Source organism: Lepisma saccharinum, chromosome 4, assembly GCF_977018435.1.
Source record: "Lepisma saccharinum chromosome 4, izLepSacc3.1, whole genome shotgun sequence".
Lineage (NCBI taxonomy): Eukaryota > Metazoa > Arthropoda > Insecta > Zygentoma > Lepismatidae > Lepisma > Lepisma saccharinum.
This window is the reverse complement of record NC_139232.1, coordinates 63,716,162-63,736,841: the sequence shown is the minus strand read 5'-3', so window position 1 is coordinate 63,736,841 and position 20,680 is coordinate 63,716,162. Positions and strand designations below refer to the sequence as shown.

Here is a 20,680-nt window from a genome sequence, read left to right as displayed (position 1 = left end):
GAAACCTTTTATTTGTGGTTTAAGAATTAATGGAATGTTTCATGCTTCCAGAAAGTAAGTAGCATGTAGCAGCTACTTCATTTTGCGGGTTCCCTTAAAGATTTTTCTCTTCCTTTCTCTTCGTTTCTTAGTTTTTCTCTTCTCTCCTTTCCATATTTCTCTCTTTTTCCTGTCTCTCTCTGGTAGCGTCGTCCCCTTGTAATCAAGAGCTCCCGGGTTCGATACCCAGTGGAAGCACATAGTGGTTCGGATCCCACTTTAAACTTGTAGGTCCAGTCCCGATTAGCCTTACTGTGCATAAAGTGGACTTAAAATACCAAATGAAATAAAATAAATAAAATAATAGAAATATCTTCATGAAGATCTCACTTCGAGACTCTGTTAACTTCGCTTAACCCAGACACTTTTCGATTCTCCACGTTCAACTGCATCTCTTTAATCAAATGGGTCGAGAATTTTCCAAATCTAGAAGATACTTGCTCTTATCAGTGCATCGAAGACAAAGAAAAGTTGCAATTTATTTTGCTCTGGACTGAATTGCATTGTCAGTTTTCTAATGATCCAATTACGGTTTGCAATGATGCGAGTAATTGCAAAATGGGAAAAGTTTTTGTTTTATGAACGGTTCTGCGCTTGGGAAAGAAATGTGCTGGGCATTATGTCATCAACGCAAAATATCATTTTGCTGCCGGACACGTTTCACAAGAAGATTGCAGTACTAAGATTTTTTTCGCAATTTTACCTGAGTATGTCTTTAGTATGTTATCTAATATAAATAATGACATCCATCATCATTTTCATTCTCTTGAAATCACATATTGTGTTGTTCTAAGGAATGCAATTCCATGGAAAGGATGAATCTGTGAAACTTTAGCGAGTCTTTAATGAAAATATATTAGATAGGATAAGCAAAATTGCACGAATCGAGCTAAAGTGTCAGTGTCAAGGGTTTCTCTGCTAACATGGTTTTATTACAAGTGTGTTTCGATTCAGTGTGTCCGTACGTTACTTTCATAACCAAAAATTAAGTCAATTGTGGAGAATTTTAAAGCTTCTGTGATTCCGTTTATGCTTTTCGTTGTTTTGATTGAGAATTCGGTAATGTTAGCTTAAAGAGAAGTGTGTGTGTATGTGTTTGTGTGTAACCGTGTACTACAGATTCTGGAACATGCATCACATTCGTGGTTGCTACGAACATTTTTTGTGTCTGTAAACTTAATGTCCTTGGTCTCCTTGCGTTACCACAAGTTATCCTTACTCAGTAACCAACTCTGAGTGTAGTGCAATGTTTTTCGAGGGCTGGTAGCCCCGAAAAAAACATCTGAACTAGTGAAAATTTAATAAGAAAAGTTTTTGTAGGTATTCGTGTCATCTGAATGCTGCCACATTTCTGCGATGGCCCCTATGTAAGTTGAGGTTGGGAGGGGCGTTAATAATTACGCAGTACTAATAATCGTCTTGGTTTCATTGTAGAACTTTATGAGGAATGGAAGGTGTCTGTCTATATTTTGACTTTTCGAAATATAAGGGCCTCACGGCTATAGTTCGCACAAGGTGTTGATTTTCCATGCGGCGACCTGCTTTTGAAAATTTACACGGGCAGTACATGTAGAGTACTATCCATGTAGAGTGACATATATAAATATTACCGAGCAAATTTCCATCACCACGTTTATTTCCTTTGTTTTACACAGTGACTGCTTCATGAGTTGAAACAAAATGCCAAACAAGTTGCTGACAACCTCTACGCCAGCAAACGTCCATAAAACCCATTCCTTAAAAATAGGTAGGATGAAAGACAAAAATTAATAAAAATGGTTGTGGACAATTGGCCGAATAACATTTTGCGCATCCCACTGTAAATGGGTCACAAATTCACATTCCGTAATCTTTTGAAGCCTGTTGTCTATGCACAACTATAGTAAACATCACCTGGGCGCCATGAGACCTCCAGGAAAATGCTTCAGATTTTTTTTTTCCGTTTGGCAAGTTCTACTCGAAGGCTACTTTGGTATTGCATTCAACGAGTAAAAATCTATCAACACGTTTTATGATGTCAATTTGAAAACAGTGTTGTTAAAGGTACAGGAACGCATCAATTATAATGGGTTCGATTGGGTTCTTCTGCAGCATCCGAACCTTTCTTCTCGCACAATTTAAATTCGGTACAAGTTGCGTATTGTTTCGTTGAAAAAAATGTCCCTGGACCATATTTAAATTCAGCCGGTTAAAAAGGTTCCTGGACCATATTTAAATTCATCGAGAAGAAAGGTTCCTGGACCGAATTTACTTTACAGATAAAAAGGTTCTTTACGGTCCAGCACCTATTTACGCTTGCTGATTTTCTCTCCTGGACTGGAATTGAATGGAAAAATTCCTGGTCCTTTAACAACCCTGTTTAAAAGTATCGTCAAGTCAGTCTTAAACAGTACTTAGTTTAGTCCTGAACACAGGTTCGTGTGCAAGGTTTAGGGGTTTAGATATTTGTAACGTTGTTTGCTGGGTAACTAGTTACATACATACCTGATGTTGCAAGGGCCTTCCCGATGGCGCAGTGGTAGCGTTGTTGCCTTGTAATCAAGGGGTCCCGGTTGAGACACAAGTGGTTCGGATCCCACTTTAAACTGTAGGTCCAGTCCCGATTAGCCTCACTGTGCATAAAGTGGACTTAAAACAATTAACCAATCAATCAATCAAAAACCTGATGTTGCAGCCAGGAGGATGATTATTATGATCCAAGCCCCACGGGAGAGGGAAAATGCGACCCAACCCCCATAAATATAACATGAAAGTATTGCATTCTCCAAATATCTAAAAAGAGCACAAAATGAAAACTTGATATCGAGCACAGATATGTTTATATCATGATATGTCAGTTTATTTATGGTTTGTAAATCGATAAGTTCATCAAAGTGCTTCTAAACTTTTGTAAACCTAGTCCCTGGAGTCTGTGAAGTAAGAGAACGAAAACAAGTCCTTCACGCAAATAGGGGCTCGAACGGTGTCGACCAATGAATGCATGAGAGGGACAGGCATTGCATGAAGAGGACAACACTACCATACGTTTGCAGCAGCGCGCACTACTTTCTCCCCTTCTCCTATGCGCGGCGTTACTCCACAGACTCTTGAGTCACACTGTAAGTCGTCTTTGTTTTAAAAGTGGACGATTATTCCATTTCTCAGCAACACTAATGGCTGGTTCTTTCAGCTGGTCATACTGGTCCCTAAGCTCCCCCAACCTTTCTTTGCTTAATGTCAGTTTCAATAAACCTTTTCTAGATCAATGCCTTTCCACTGCAGAGATGAGATAGATTTGGTTCTGTGAACAATTTTGAGAGATGTACAGTAAGGAGCAAGAAATCAAAGCGCTCCATTGTCTTTCCAGTACGTCGGTTGGTTGATTTGGTGTTTTAAGTCCACTTTATGCACAGTAAGGCTAATCGGGACTGGACCTACAGTTTAAAGTGGAATCCGATGTGCCTCCTATAATCCTCTACGTCTCTTGTTTCCCCTTTAATACCAAAGAAGTGAGACGAGGATTGTCTTATCGGCGCAGTGGATGATCATATATTAGGTACTTAAAGTATACAATTGGAACTTAATATTAGTTTACCAATATTTATTACAAAACATATTAGTACTTATACTTTCCAAATACAATTAATTCAACAAAAATGTCTATGGATTATCTCCCAGTTAACCTAGTTTAATTTGTCCCATTTGATAGTCAGCAGTCAGTAAGTAAAGGCTACACGAGTCAGAGCAAATCGCATCCCAGCCCAAAACCCCCCACAGCCAACATGACCCGGAGCAATCCACCAAAAAAATCTAAACTAAAACAATTTCCTTTTCTTGCACTTTTAAGAACTCAAAATAAATCAATAGACTTTAGGTAAATTACACCCGGCCATGAGGGCCTATAAAGGGCGATAGACTGTAATGCAATATACTCAGCCTGTCCAGCCAGTGTCCAGTACGTCAGAAGTCTCTCGTAGTCGGCAAGGATCTGCCACGCTAAACTTCTCGCTCGACCAGCGCAGAAGCCCAGCCAATGGCAGAACCTTCCAGAGTCACCTGTCTGTTGAGTCTACATCCGTCATTTATGAGCAATATTACACTATGGGCTTACAAAACAACCTCTCCCCAAAAAATTACAATTTTCTAGCACATAGTGTACTACGAGTTACACATCTTTTCAGAATTCACATTTCCAACATACTCTTCTTACATAACCAAGTTTCAAGCTTTAGAGCGAGGTTTCGTAATAGTTATAGGGGTTTGCGCATGTCATCCCTCCAACTCCATTGCATAACTGTTGTTCAGTATCCTCTAATGCAAACTGTCCAAAAGATGCGCCAGAAACATCAGAAGCTCTGGATTCGAGTCCACGCCTTCTCTCTTGTGGCCTCCACGAAGTCCTGGACTGGCTCCGAAAGGAGTTCTCACCATTGTTTACATTTCTGACGAAGTTTTCCTGGTTCGCACCTGCTGTCTGCTGGAAAGCTACATGTTGACCTTGGTCAGTTCTCGTGCGCTGATAAGACCGAGCTCCGACACCTCGGCCTGTGCTGGCTGAACCCTGGGCAGTAGAACGTACAGGAAATGAAGGACGATCTTGTCTTTGTCTTTGACCTATATTCTGTAAAACACGAAAATTTTTGCATAAGCTTTCAGATGTCCATTTAATAGGGATTTTCTCATCACTTCCGGAAAAACCAACAATTTGTTCTAAATAGTTAATCACCATGTGGCACTGTTTCTGAAATCTCACACCAAGCACTAAGTCTAGAGGCATGTTTTTGCAAACATGAAAAGTTGTGGTCCACGATAAATTTCCAAGACCAACATTTAACATAACTCCTTTATTAATATTCATAAGGTTGTTGTTACCAACTATCACTTGCATATCAAGATCCCATTCTCGAACAGTTCCCCTAGTCTTTATTCGTTCTAAGAGACTTTCACTAACTAAACTATATGTTGACGCAGAATCTAAACAGGCCAATAAATTCAGATTATTGATTTTACAGTCAACAAACACAGCAGTCACTTTCGTTTCACCACCTTGTCTGGGTCCTATGTCACTACGCGATCCTTGCAAAGCAAATTGAGCACCTCTCACTTGCATCGGACACCATCGCTCAAAATGATCACTTGCTGAACATTTACGACAATATTTGGGCGTATATTCTGCGAATGCAGGACCTTTAGCCTTGAATTGTCGTTCGATATTATGTAATCCCCAAAAATCCTTGGACAAATAAGAAAGTTTTTCTAAAACTTTCAACTCGTTCTGCAATTCATTTAAAGTATTAGGTATCCCCTTTAGATACAATTTTTGGGAATACTGAGGTTTAAGTCTATCCACAAGATAACTTACAAAAGTGCATTCATCCATATCATACTGTAAAATCTTAGCAGCTCGAACTCTACTTTCTAAATACTCTAAGGGAGTTTCATTATCTCTTTGATTACCCAGTACATATTTATTACATAAATACTGTCTCCCAATAGAAGTTGCATACTTATTTAAGATCATTTGAACTACATCATTCCAAGGGATACTTTCAATTATACATTTCATCCATAATTTACCCATTTCAGTATTTAATTTTGGTAAAACTGCGAGCATAATCTCGTGAGAAGGAAACATTTTTCTGTCTTTAATACCCTGCAATACATACAAAAATCTATACAGGCTTTCAGCATTAATTTCCTTAACTATAGGTACGGTAGCTATTAATTGAGTCAAATTTTCTTTGGCCATTTCCATATTTAACTTTCTCAAATCGGACCTATTATATAATACTCGTTCGTCTTCATCAGACGACGACGAACTTTCCAAAGGCTTACTTGGGCGTTTATTCACCAACCGGGGTTTACAAGGTACCTTTACGTACGTTTCTACATCTTCCCCCTCCCTTTGTCGTCCTTGGGTATTTTCTGGGGTGTGTGGTAAGGGTCCAACAAATTCATTTAACAACTGCGAAGCAGAATGTTCTCTACGAGTTGAAGAAAGTGGGGGAAAAGGCGGACCAAAATTCCTCCCATCCACTATCCCCGTAATATCTACTGTATAATAATTCCGAGAGGTAGCCATATTACTGCACCATTTTACAGTCTAACCAAACTAGAAATATTGATAGCCAATTGTACATAAGTACCAGAGACAGAACCAGCATGTAACCATGCTCTGCTCTTATAATCCTCTACGTCTCTTGTTTCCCCTTTAATACCAAAGAAGTGAGACGAGGATTGTCTTATCGGCGCAGTGGATGATCATATATTAGGTACTTAAAGTATACAATTGGAACTTAATATTAGTTTACCAATATTTATTACAAAACATATTAGTACTTATACTTTCCAAATACAATTAATTCAACAAAAATGTCTATGGATTATCTCCCAGTTAACCTAGTTTAATTTGTCCCATTTGATAGTCAGCAGTCAGTAAGTAAAGGCTACACGAGTCAGAGCAAATCGCAACCCAGCCCAAAACCCCCCACAGCCAACATGACCCGGAGCAATCCACCAAAAAAATCTAAACTAAAACAATTTCCTTTTCTTGCACTTTTAAGAACTCAAAATAAATCAATAGACTTTAGGTAAATTACACCCGGCCATGAGGGCCTATAAAGGGCGATAGACTGTAATGCAATATACTCAGCCTGTCCAGCCAGTGTCCAGTACGTCAGAAGTCTCTCGTAGTCGGCAAGGATCTGCCACGCTAAACTTCTCGCTCGACCAGCGCAGAAGCCCAGCCAATGGCAGAACCTTCCAGAGTCACCTGTCTGTTGAGTCTACATCCGTCATTTATGAGCAATATTACACTATGGGCTTACACTCCACAGGGTATCGAACCCGGGACCCCTTGTTTACAAGGCGATGACGCTACCACTGCGCCATCGGGGAGGCCTGTCTTTCCTATACGTTACTGTTACAACTACAAACACTGATTTCTCTTAAGCACCTTGTATACACGATCAAATGAATCACGAACAAGTCGTTGAATTGAACTCTTACAAATAAATGACGTCAGAGACCACGTCAATTTTCTTATTGGATGCAAGGTTAGTTCCAATAATTTCTATTTAGGAACGGTTCCAAATAACGCCATCCAAGTTTCACCGTCGACCACAATCAGAGCACATGGTATTGAAATCGATTCTAGAAAGGAAACATACAGGTACAGAATTCTATTTATTTCTATTCTGTGGTGAAGAGAAAACATCAACGCAAGTAGGGAAGCAAGGGCGCCGGCAGAATTTTTTCTCAGGGGGGCAGTCATAAAATGTATTATTATTATTATTATTATTATTATTATTATTATTATTATTATTATTACTATTAGCCTTTTATTATTACTATTACTACTAATATTTTTGTAAATTACATACATTTGTAACTTCCATATTGTCTATCCAGACAATAATGCAAAATTGACTGGAAGCTTAAATGTAATCCTACTTAAAAATAATAATAATAGTACAGCTGTAGTTGCTGTAATTTACAGCCTGTAAGTCATAGAAACAATATTTTTTGTTATAAAATATCGCTATAATTTCACCATTCGAATTAACTTTTTCCAGAAATCTCTAGGGGGCAAGTGCTCCCCCTGGGTCATCCCTGCGGACGCCCTAGAAGGGAGGTGTAAACACGTGTTTGTGACTTGCGAGAAAGCACGGCCTGAAGACGGCCGTGGAGAAAGTAATGGAGGAGTGGTGGAACATTCTGCATCTGTTTAATCTGAATTATACAAAAAAGAATAATGAATATTTCTACAGCAGTGAGTAAACTGATGATAAAACATATTCGACTAGACGACAACAAACAGTAAAACATAATATTTGAAGTTGATCTTAAATTGAAGTTTAGATAAACACAATATAAAACAATTATCTGTAATTATATCTGTGGAAATGTGATTTTTACAAAATCATTTTGTTGTGTTCACATTGTTTTTCTGGTTTCTCAGATTACCGAGAAAATAAATCATCATACTTCTTTCGAGTATCTAATATTCCATACTTCTTCCGTTTGGAAAAAAAATACGGCTATTTATTTATTTTCATGCCGTAAACACTGCCACGTTTTGGTAAAATGTGAACTTGTCCAATTTTTCTTTCATCGTGTACACGTACAGTGGGATCCATGAGTATTACCGTGCAAATTGTCCATGACTATTTTCATTAATTTTTCTCTTACATCCTATGTGTTTTTAAGCGATGGATTCTTATGTATGCTGGTGCAGAAGTTGTCAACAGCTTGGTTTGATTTTTCTTTTAATTCTTGACGCTCTTATTGGATCAAATGAAGTGCACGAACATGCTGATGGACAATTTGCACGGTAATACTCATGGATCCCACTGTACAATTTCAAACCATTCAAGATTTCGCGTATTTCGCTGTTCAACGACTTTCAATTGCGTTCAATTCAACGACTTGTTCATGATTCATTTGATCGTGTACAAACAGCTTTAGACTTTTCATTATATCCTTTGACAAAATACGTAATATTTGAAATAACTTGGACACGTGTGTTTCACATATGTGCAGAATTCTAGGCAAAACATAGCCTATTTATACGTTCTGTTGATTTACAACGTACAGTACATTAACGTTTAGATGGTCAATAACTTGGAATAGTCGACTCTCAATCTCTTCCCCGCAGGATCGTACTTAGATACGCAGCCTTGGTATGTGTGTTCTTTGTGAATGGTCTGCCATTGATTTCATTTAATCATCAGTCATCTTCATTATCACGATTAGCATAAAGTATGAAAGAACGACTATACAAGATTTGCTAATAGATTAATAATATTTGCGTAGGAATGGTTAAGTTCAACTTTGAGGAAGAAGTATTATCACGTGCTATGAATACTGTTAATTGCTCGAAATAATGAAGCAATAATGGAAATTGAAACACAGTACAAGAACTTTCATTCGAATTATACATTTGAACAACCATCTGCAAATAATATTAATGAATAAAATTATTGGGTCCTCAGAAAACCAGCTGTGCAATGTGAAGGTAAACAGATAAAGATCCTCTTATCACCGTACTGAAGGCATATTTAGGGGATGTAGGGGTAGGGTCCCATACATTCTCGATATCGGCCATTTTGGAGATGATGTGATCAGCACCACGCACCGGACGCGTTTGCCCCCAGGGTTGCCAGCAGGTACTCATTGATTTGAGGCTGGATAAGCTGGATGAGCCGTTTTATGTGGGAACAAGACCTGAAAAATTCCGACCCGGGTCTCCCGCGTGGCAGTCAAACGCCCTACCGACTAGACCAGCAGTGCAATCTTCTATATATAAAAATGGATGTATGTGTGTAGGTGTGTGTATGTTTGTTTGTTCCGGCATAACTCTCGAACGCCTGGAGCAATTTCAACCAAACTTGGTACAAGTATCAATTGCAATCTGGAAAGAATACTTTTGGGGTAAGGTTCCCCTGGCACATCTAGGTGTGGGGTGGGAAGGAGTGACATGTAAAAATAATCGAAAACCACCGATATTAAATTCCGCACAAACAGACGTCCTTGACTCTATGCAATCCCCACAACGATAGTGTTTCTCGGGTTGTCTAACATTCAGGTTGTGTTGCGTAAACGACCGATATTAGTGTGGAATCCATAGTTCTCGTGATACTCCAAATGCGGTTCAACTTCAACTTCATCACCTATCGGCAGCGCAGGTACAGATAAAGAATGTAATAGCTGCTGTTCATGTTATGTGAATTTATCCTTCACCAAAGTTGTGAGCAAACTACAATGTGCTGTCTGCATTTTCACTCTTCACTGCAAACACATTATACAAAATAGTATTACCTAATATCAAGACGGCTGACGGCAGTGCCAAGGGGGGGGGGGTGGCTGACGAAAGTTCCAGGGGGGGGGGGCTGAGCCCCCCTGGCCCCTGCCTGGCTACGGGCCTGCTCCGAGCGTATACCACTCGTTTTGCCAGTTCCAGCCTTATCCGCTCGAGAAGTCCCTACCCTATCTAGCGCCGTCATTGTGAACTATTTGGCGCTCGAGCAAAATGCTCTTTCTGCAAAACACTACTATTTACAATAAGAAATACTCACATTCTCTTCCAAGCGTAGACTGTTGGGAAAAGTTAAAGTACAGGGGTCCACATGAAACCTCCCTGATTTCAAATTACAATTGTGAGTAAACTTTTCGACATAGGCACTTGCGGTTTGCGCAAGGACGTAGCTAGGTTGGTCAGTTTGGGGGGGGGGGGCAAATGTCAGAAAAATTTCGATCAAATCATTAAGAAAATTAACAACGAACATTGTGTATGTATGTAGGTGTGTGTGTGTGTGTGTGTGTGTGAGAGAGAGAGAGAGAGAGAGAGAGAGAGAGAGAGAGAGAGAGAGATAGAGAGATAGAGAATAAGAGACAGACGTTGTTAAATTAAAATCAACTCTCATATACACACGCACGCCACTCACCATCGTACGCAGGATGTTTTTTTCTGGCAGGGTGTGGGGTAGAATTGTAAAAGTGGATAATACACTCTAGGAGGTTTAAATTTTACTAAGAAAAAATAAAAATCGTGCTTGCTTGATTGAGTTGGCGTTTTAAACGCACTTTATGCAAAGGAAGGTTAATCGGGACTGGACCTACATCCCATTCTCTCTGCAGTCGGCATTCAAGGCCAGAAGCCAGATGGTCCACTGGGCATTTTCCGCCCTCTTGTGTTTACAACCGCGGGAGGGTTTCTCTGACGTCGAGTATGAGACTGCCTTCCTAGTATCTCATACCTCAGTACTACAAGGCACCAAGGTGCTTTGACTTGTTTGCCGCCTGCAGGGGCGAACTAGCGGTCTACGGACCTTGACAAAGCACGTTGTGCTGTTGTTTCTTAGAGTAATGAGCAGGGGTGTAGATTTATAGATGCTAGAAACTTTTAAAACGGCAGGCAAATAGGCACCCAACATGGTGAAAATACACGTATGCAATGTGAATTTGAGCATATTGCAGGGAAGAACTTCGAAATTGTGGATACATTTACTGCTTTTGCTTCATTGTTATCCTCCTCTTTTATTCCTACGATAATATCTAGTTCTCAAAAACTGGCTTTAATTGCGGCGTTGAGGATGAATGATGATAAGATGAAAGGACAATCACGATGGAACATTGACAAGACAAAACAGAACCCGTCATAGGATTACACTGGCTGTGGGTCCACATACCGGAGCCTCATTAATCTGCAGCAATGTAGTCCACGACGTGAAAGAAAGGTTGATACTTGAGCGCCCTCCGTAAACACCACTATCTATTACAAATAATATTGGTGGTTTGCTGGGATACCGCAAGTGCACGCGTGTGTGTGTGTGCGCGCGTGTGCGTGTAACAAAAAATAATCAAGACGCAATATTAATAACCATGTTGGTTTGAGAGTAGAAATTTACTAGAAATGTATGTTGCCTTGTCTGTTATTTCAGTTTTCATAATGCAACATAGACGCCCACATAAGCCTTGAGCGGTGTATACTTGCGCCAAGATAACTGAAACATTGGAATTACAGACATCTTTTCCTCTTTCTTTCACCCTGGCACTTCCATGCTAGGGGTTTTAAATGCGGTGATGGATCTGTAATATGGTAATTTAACTCCAATAAATCCTCTGCTGGGCATCTCATGTAATAGTTTATACCAGATTCGAATCTAGCATCCTTTATTTCGAGGCAATCGTGTTACCCACTACCCTTCGGGGAGGTAAATGTCTGTTTTCCAACTGGTTGAGCCGGTCCCTGTGGCTGAGTGGTTATCACATCGCGCTGCAACGCCAGGGGTCCCGGATTCGAATCCCGCTCGGGCATGGTTGTTTGTGAATGTACATTCATCAATTTCATCACTCATCCACATCTTCGCAAATTAGAGGCACAAAACGCGAAGTAAAATAAACTGAATCAATCAATCAATCAATCAATCAATCCAACTGGTTGTGAACTTCATGAATGATGACGATGGATAACAAATTTTACATACTTTTTTGGTATAATTTCTTAAAAATACTCTTGTTTATGAGTGCAGAACTAAATATTTGATGGCACTGGATATAACAGATTTCGCACAGCGAATGGCTAATTTTATTTTCATACCTGAGCCAAACGTGGCTTTTTATGCACCCAGCGATGGTACTTTCCTTCAGCCCACTTTTACAGTTTTTTACAAAATTCCGCTTCCGACGTGTAAGCGTAATACTCTATGAAACCAGATGCCCCAGGCTCTCTAACTCTGATCAGGCATGGGTGTACTATGCTTGTCCCATCACCATTTCTTCAGTTCATCATTCATCCTCACCGCAGAGATTAACGAAAAGCAACGAAAAATAACCAACCTAAAAATGGAATTAGAAAACGTTCTCTCGAAATTGCACAAGTTGACTACACTACCCCATGGGAAGAAGATTTCTGCTTCTATGAGAAATGATTGATGGACTTGCTTTATTTTACTTCCTTCACTTTTTGTGCCACTTTTGGCTAATGTGCAAAGATGAGAATGAGTGATGATGATATGATGAAATAGATGAATAGAGACTCACAAACAAACCATTCTCAGGCCAGGATTAGAACGCAGGACCCCAGTCGTCGTAGCGCGATCTGCTAACCACTCCGCCATCTTCCTTGAGTAATGATAGAAATGATAACAGAAAGCGCTTTAGAATTTGAAAAGCTAATGTATCTAAAGCGTGTAGATCATTGTTAATAATTTAGTACATACCTCGTTATCTTCCATAAATGAGGATCGCTTATTCTTCATTATAGCCATGTATTAGCGGCAATCCCCCTTCCCCTGAAGTTTTATCTTGCAACTTCTATCACACGCATCACACTATGACTGCCTCCGTAATCTGAGACAGGAATGAAAATTGTTTCCAAAGAGCCCCGGAAGGAGTAACATCGATCCCGAGGGACATCTGTTACCGCTTAAAAGTCAATCGGCCCGAATTTTGACCTGGCAGGGAGGAAAAGTACATTTTCAAAAAACCTCCGAATTCCTTTAATGGGACGGGCTATAAAATCATTAGCTGCAGCTCCTGCGTTGCATCTGTTTTCGACAGGAAAACAGTAGAAAAATTAGTACAACTCTTGCTTTGGCGTTCATGGAGCGGGAAATTTGGAAGCAGTGTTTCAAACTGTAAGCAAAATTTACTGAAGAACAATTTTACAATATTTGCCATCAAATTAAAATTTCCAGTAAAATACAGAAACGTTTGCCGGGGCCACGTGGAAGTTTGCGGGGGCCAGTGTCTTGTATATAGTCTTGGAAAGAAAAGGAGCAAAGGCCTCCTCGGTGGCGCATGGTAGCATCGTCGCCTTGTATTCAAGGGTTTCTGGGTTCGTTACCCGGTGGATGCTCATAGTGGTTCGGATCCCACTTCACACTGTAGAACCAGTCCCGATTAGGCATCTCATGTATACAGTTCATACCGGAATCAAATCCGGTATCTTTTAGTTCAAGGCGACCGCGTTAAGCACTATTCTAAAGGGCGGGCCCGAGTCTTGTATGGCATCTGATTGTTCACTTGGGAAATGATGACGATAAGAAATTATATGCACACGTCTAATTTCTTAAAATTAATCATATTTGTGTGTGGAAAACTGAATACATGATGGCACTGGATAAAACAATGTTCGCACACACTCAAATGATTACGGTCTCGTCTTTGGTTCGGCAGGTTCAACGACCTGCCCGGGTTCGATTCCCGATGGAGGCACATAGTGGTTCGGATCTCACTTTAAACTGTAGGTACAGTCCCGATTAGCCTTACTGTGCATAAAGTGGACTTAGAACACCAGTTCAATTAATCAATCAAACGAAAGGTTCAAGGTTCGATCCCTGGTGGTCAGGCCGGTAGCCAGACTTTGATTTCGGAAGGGGCTTATCCCTTATCGGCAGCCCCTATCTAAAGACGAAAAGGTTGGGGGGGGGAGTAAATGCGCTGAAGATGAATTTCTATATGGTATATTGTAACTTACCATATACAAGATGTTTAATCCTGTTAATGAAGTAAATTTAATTACTATTTCACATTATTAAAATCAGATATTTGTAGGATTTCGGGAAAGGACTGCAGCCCCAGAGCCCCTTCCCTGGGCATGTGCCTGCTTGTATTAGTTCCAACATTTCTGTGCTGTTCCAACATCGTGAGGACAATTTGGGAAGTACTTGAAAGCGATATGGAAGCAAATTCTGCTCTCGAAACTATGGGACTCGATGTGATGACCATCCGCAACCGAATGAAAGAACTCTTCGCAGGCCTTGTCCCTCAATATTAATTTTACTGACTAATTGTAAGTTTTTCTCGACCTCCTCGATGACGCAGAGGTAGCATCGTCGCCTTGTAATCAAGGGGTTCTGGGTTCGATACCCGGTGGAGGCACATAATGGTTCGGATCGCCGATTAGCCTTGCTGTGCATAAAGTGGACTTAAAACACAAACTCGATAATTGGATGGTTTTAGAAGAACTAAACATGGCATTTTATGCATAGTACAATTTTGCTTCTTTTCACCCTACATTTACAGTTTATCTTCCTAAGAATTCCACTGAGTATAACACGCTACGAAACCAGAGGTCCAAGGTTCGGACATTGGACATTCCTTCAGCTCATCATTCATCCTCATCGTCGCATTTAACCCAAGAGGTAGAAAAGCGGCGTAATATAGAAATATATAAATGATTGATTTGGTTTATTTTACTTCGCTTTTCTGACACTTTTTGGCTAATCGTGAAGATGAAAATGAGTTATGTGAAATTGATGAGAGGACCATCATAAAGAACACAAATGACCAGTCCGGGATTCGAACCCAGGACACCTGGCATCGTAATGCACCTTGTTAACCACTGCACAACAAATATAAACAGAAAATGCTTGACAAGTTATTTGCTTCTCCATAACTCATGATCATATTATAAGTATTATTCGCTGTATGACTAGGGATTAATTATATTTGTATGTCTAGCCAACCCAGCCACCTAAGCAGCAGCAGGTGGAGGCTAAATTAAGAAAAATCACAGAAAGTGAGAAAGATAAACAAATTTTGTAACATAATACTTATAGAACATGCAGACGGCTGTAAAAACAATTGCTACATACCTAGTTTCCTTCCTTAATGGAAACGTGGTTTATTCTTCATTATACATGAGATCAACCACCCTGGGAATCGAACCCAGGATCTTGTGTGGTAGTCAGACTATCTTTTAGAATGCCAATATGTTGGATATTTGGTCGATCAGTCGATCCTGATCCATTGTTTCCAAAGGAAGACAATCTGGCAGCTTGTCATTCGACATTTTACTCGCGATGTAGAAAAACGAGATCACAAACACTTCGTGATGCTATCTTCTCGCGTTAAAGAAGTTCATCACCGCTCCTACTTCAAACTATCTGACAGATATCAATTGTCCACCAAATCAACAGATGAACCGACCGCTTCGATGTTTCTTCGAATTTTCAGAAAGTGGCCTTTCCCTCCTTTTCGGGCAGGCCATTAGCAGGAGGGTTGAGTGCATGTGAGAAGAACCTATGTCATTCATTCCCGCTCCGAAAAAGGGACAAGCAATATAATTCTGTTCTTGGAATTTGAAACCCATGGGGATATCTTTTCTGAACCATAAAATAATTAACCCAAAAAGTTCTAGCCACCCGTAGCTAAATCTTCCTGTTTGTGTCGTCCTTTCGGCGCCCATGGAGCCAGTGCAGGGCCAGATGAAGAGAAAATGCGGGTTTTGGGGGGATCCTGGATCTGGTGCGCAGCAGGGAGGAAAAGTGCATTTTCAATAGGTCTCGGGCTCTGTCCGAAAGGTACCAAGTACGTACTTGAAGCATGGTTTTGGCGGAAGTGATGTCACCTTATACAGTTCGAAAGCGCCAAGAAGGAGTACGCAATTGCATAGGTCGCAGTGCAGAAGGAAGCTGACTCGGTCACGTGATTTCCAAACTCGTTCGTTTTTTTTAAAATCGCGGAGGTAGAAAGCCAGCAACACAGGTTAAATAACGTTATGGGTGATCAAGTTGTTGGTTAAAGTGCTTCTAATGTGTGGAAATGTATGTGTACGAACATTTGAAAATTCAACGTGATTTCTATGGTGAAAAACAAGTGTTTATAACGTGGGTAAAACAACGAGTTCTCAGTTTTACCTACTGATCGTATTTGGCGCTGCAGTCGAAGTGCAATTCGAGAGACTTTCACTTCCAGTCCACGACTTCAAGACCGCACTCCAAGACCATACTCGGAGGATGCTCGCTTCAAGTACGGGCTTGCACCTTTGGGACACGGCCTCAGACTTCCCTGACCGGGGCGGACCACAAAACCATTAACTGCATCCTCTGCCAATACATCTGTTTGTGTTCAACAAGCAAGAAAGAGGGAAATAAGAAAGAAATGCCTTGCTTGGGTTCGTGCTACTGAAAATGTAAGAAGTGTTTCAAACTGAAGAATTATTTTGCAATATTTGTCATCAAAGTAAAATTTCCAGCAAATACAGAACAGTTTCCCGGGGCCAGTGCCCCCACGTGCCCCCCCTAACGATGTCTCTGGATTTAAATAATGGAAGAAGGAGTGATAGTGGAAAGGAAAGCTATGCTTTGTAATGATCATTCTTCCATGAAATATCCCTGCTGCTCACGTGCAAGATAAATGAAAGGGTTCTGCTCAGGTCATGCGAAAAATATTGTTTGTAAAATTGGTTGCTGACCAAACTTTCAAAAATATATATATTTTAAGCTTATATTTATCGAAATTTACCGTAACCTATGTAGTGCAAAATAAGAATTTTCACATTCTTCACTTTATTTATAAAGCCTATTTTACTTTATTTTCCATAAAGCAATTTCAGTTTGTGTTTCATTTCTGTTGCGCAAGTTATGATCAAATATTTTTGGGCAATTAAGAGAAAATACACTGACAAGATTACATCAGTTGCACAGTACATATTAATACTTAGTTTATGTATAATTATTACAAGGAAATAATATGTATAACCAAGGGCGTATTTAAGGGGGGGTTCAACGGGTCCACCCCCCTTTGGTTCAGTAAAATTACCAGAGTTACCTGTTCATTCGCTTGTTCATAAAAATTTCTCCGGACTTATTTTATTCTCTTAAATTAGAGACGTAAAACGGGATACGGAAGGGAAGGAAATTACGTAATTCCACATACCAGATGGGACTGCAGACCAAGTGTCTGCAATTTCCTGATAGTTTCGGAATTTCTGCGATAAGAAACTGCATTGAGACAGTCAAATCAGTTATTTTTTCCCCCTCGAGTAATCTTAAAGATATTTGGTTTTTAAAAACGCAGTGATGAACAGAAAAGTAGCAATACTAGCGTGACTTCGTGACTACATACAATACACACAACTTTGTCGGATCCAGCACCCCCTGCTCCCCAACAAGCTTCCGGCCAGCAGTGTCCTGGATTTTCACTTACGAAATAAAGCAACCCTAATGTCATACCAAAAGTTGATCCACACCCCACGTAAATTATATATAAGCCCATGTGCATAACAATATCCCATACTGAAATGGTACGATATATTTTGAATTTTGTACTGCGAAAAAAGCCGCCTCATCTCGTTACCCCGAACACATTAATTGGTTGGTTCACAACTTCACCACTAAGGATCCTATCGAGACGAGACATGGCAGCCTTGGTCTCGTTCTCGTTGAGAGTTGTAAATGTCTCATTGACAGTCTCGTCTCGATTTATAAACATCCGTCTCGGTTTGGGAGGACAATTCTCGTTCTCGTCTCAAGTCTCGAAAAATATAGAATTAACAACGTATGGAAAGGCTTATCATTATAAATACAAAAAATAACCTCTCTTAATTTTTTTTTGACACCTCGTTTTAACACTACGAGCCCTCGAGAACTGAATATTTTCCTGCTTCTATATGCAAACCAAACCGCAGATTCAGAATTACCAGGATTGAACTGGCGTTGTAATTATTAAACACAAAATTCACGATTTATCTGAGGAAGTCGCATGTTCCAGGTTTGACTCTCGACCTGGGCATGACTGTTCGCTTGACTTCGAATACTGTTTGTAGTCATTCATCTTCATTGTAGCGATTAGCCAAAAGTGGGAAGAAATGTGATGTTAGAGAAGATACATACTAAATTAACCATGCGTTCTCATCGTCGTGGTTAAACAAACTGACGGAAAAGCGACGTAAAAGTAGGCTAAATACAGAAATTGCAATATATATATATATGAACTGAAGAAAATTGTCATTTTCTGAAGGAAATTTAAAAACTCCCCGTATATTTTTATACCGTATCTATCAACTCTTATATTGCAGAAATTGGCGTGTAAACCAGAGTGTTCTAAACGTATTATCTTAAAATATGCGATGAAAATATTATGACGAAAATAATTGTAATTCCAGAAAAGGCATTCCTGTAACATTAAGTTCTTGCCAGTCAGAACCAACCCATGTATTCGCAATGAACAAGGCTGTTCACGTGTTCAGCCATTGACTGTTACAAGCCCTCTACCGAATGGCTGAATTATAGTAAATACTGCTATACTGCTAGGGCATAATTCATCTTCAAGAAATGGAACACAGATTTTTGCACTGGATGTTACAAGATACTTGTTTACGCAGTAACAAGTGACTTTGCTGTCGCTACCGCGGCTCATGCTAAGTTGACGGGACGAGCAGAAGCCCTGCCTGTACGCATTTCTCTATGCGCATTTCTAAGAGATGGCATCAGAGGACCTCCTGTCTGTGGAGAGGACGTTTTCAAATCCGTGACGTAGGTGAATTTCAGCTGTGTTTGAAGGCGTGTTTCTCGAGAACCAAAACAAATATCGCCGAGATATTTTGCTCATCTCATGTTTGTGTCATTATCTGTAAAATGAATGGATTTAAAACGTTTTTCATGTCAAAGTGGAAATTTCCATTCTCCTGCGAAGATCACGTACGGGTCATGTAGACCGTAACCCCACGAGATCCTGAGATCGCGGTGGCCACCTGATTGGTCCATCGCTCCTATGCATCGCTGTGGGAACGTTCTGTCTAGAAACTCACATCACAAACATACCCATAGACAAGCCGCTTGGTGCACCATCCTGCTGGAAGATCATATTTAGCTGCTGAGGAAGGAGGTGAGAAACCGAAAATTGCTCAAGCATGTCTAAATAACAGTTCCCGGCTACTGTTTGCTCGATGAAGAAAAACTGTCCGGTCTCTTGCTTGCCCCTCTCTGGAATAAATCCTGTGGACGTCCATGCATAGATACCTGCTAAAAAGTTGATTGGTCTTTGATGTAGTGGGTAAAGCATACATGCATGTTTCATGTTTAATTTTTTGTTACCATTGCACCCCATGATAAATACTGGAGCCGCCGCTGTTTGTGTAACTGGCCTAACGAAACTTTCGAAATACATTTTGTCCATGAAAAAGATACTATGTTTATATTGAGATTAAATGAAAATGTTCCGTTTATTTGTTAGCAATAGCAAGTTTCACCCGGTTGCACTGTTGTACTGTAGTTCACGGTGTGTCTATTTACATTCACGATTCGCCATTCTGATATCACGACAGTGTTTTGTTATGCAGTTGCCGCATTTCCTCAATAGATGACGCTGTTGCTCATCAGTGTGAATGTACCTAAGATTTTGTGGCATTTGAAAATAATAGCCTTAAATTTCAATGAGTTTTGGTTGGTAAACATATAACTTGATATATATATGTTTCTTGCCATAGGCTGTTGATAACATTGCTTGCCACGTGCACTAGTGTTTACAGTCGATGTATTTGTGTAGCTTCCAAATTGTGCGACCATCAACCTGAGCTGAAAGTGAGACGCCCACGGATGTTTTGACGATTGTGATATGAGAAATTTCAAAATTGGCCTGGAACATGAATTATCTTCGGCTGATGTAAGTAACACAAGTTCAGAAGAAGTTTACATGACAATAATGTTTAATACTGGAAAATATGTATGCGAGTGAGACTCAAGTGGAGTAGCTTGTTGACTATATTATGCCAATTATACTTTGATAATCTTCTGTTTTCCTTGTTTGGTTTATCAATTTTACGCAGCAGGAAGTACTGCAATGTTGTGTACATTTGAAAACCGAAGTTAACATTGGCGAAGCAGGTTATTGCCGCCATTTCCTTTTATTTGTGTTTGTAGTCTGTAGGAAAAAAAACGAAAGTGTCTTTGGAAGATACAACATTGACATTATTTCTAATTATTACTAGTACATACATAATTGCTACTGGCATTTGGAATAAATTCAATGTATTGGTTTCAATATTGAATTTATTCAAGTAAGTAGTGAATATTCTCGTATCCTAATTGAAAAACTATGTGATGGTCACATGAGTAATATAGACATGCCCTTTTCTCAAAAATAACTTTGGCTTTGGGCTCCGTGGCTCCATTCTACACCCTCGGCTAGAGTCTAGTTTACGTCCTTCTTGCCTTTTGGTGGTAACCGATGGGAGTTAACAACACTGCATGCTCGTCTTTATTTCCGCGTTGCGAATGCGTATTAAAGAAGAACAGGTTCCAAAAACTTCTAGGTAGTGTAAAATACGTTTATCCCCAGTGATAATTCAGTGCATCATTGAAAACCGTGCTAGCAGACAGCCGGCGCTCCGGCATCTCTTAGGGTAAGTAAGTTTTTCTTTTTACACTTTCTG

General features: G+C 40.0%; 1 protein-coding gene across 2 annotated transcripts in view; it reads left to right on the top strand.

The window, feature by feature from the left end:
• Pi3K92E (phosphatidylinositol 3-kinase 92E) overlaps positions 1–20,680 on the top strand; it is a 122,918-nt gene that overhangs the window by 20,851 nt on the left and 81,387 nt on the right. The window contains exon 1 of one of the 2 annotated variants that reach the window (XM_083120629.1): positions 19,619–19,911. The exons of the other annotated variant lie outside the window; for it this stretch is intronic. The gene's annotated coding sequence lies outside the window, so the exon portion shown is untranslated. Of the gene's footprint in view, positions 1–19,618; positions 19,912–20,680 lie in introns of those variants that run through there. 2 annotated transcript variants of the gene reach the window in all.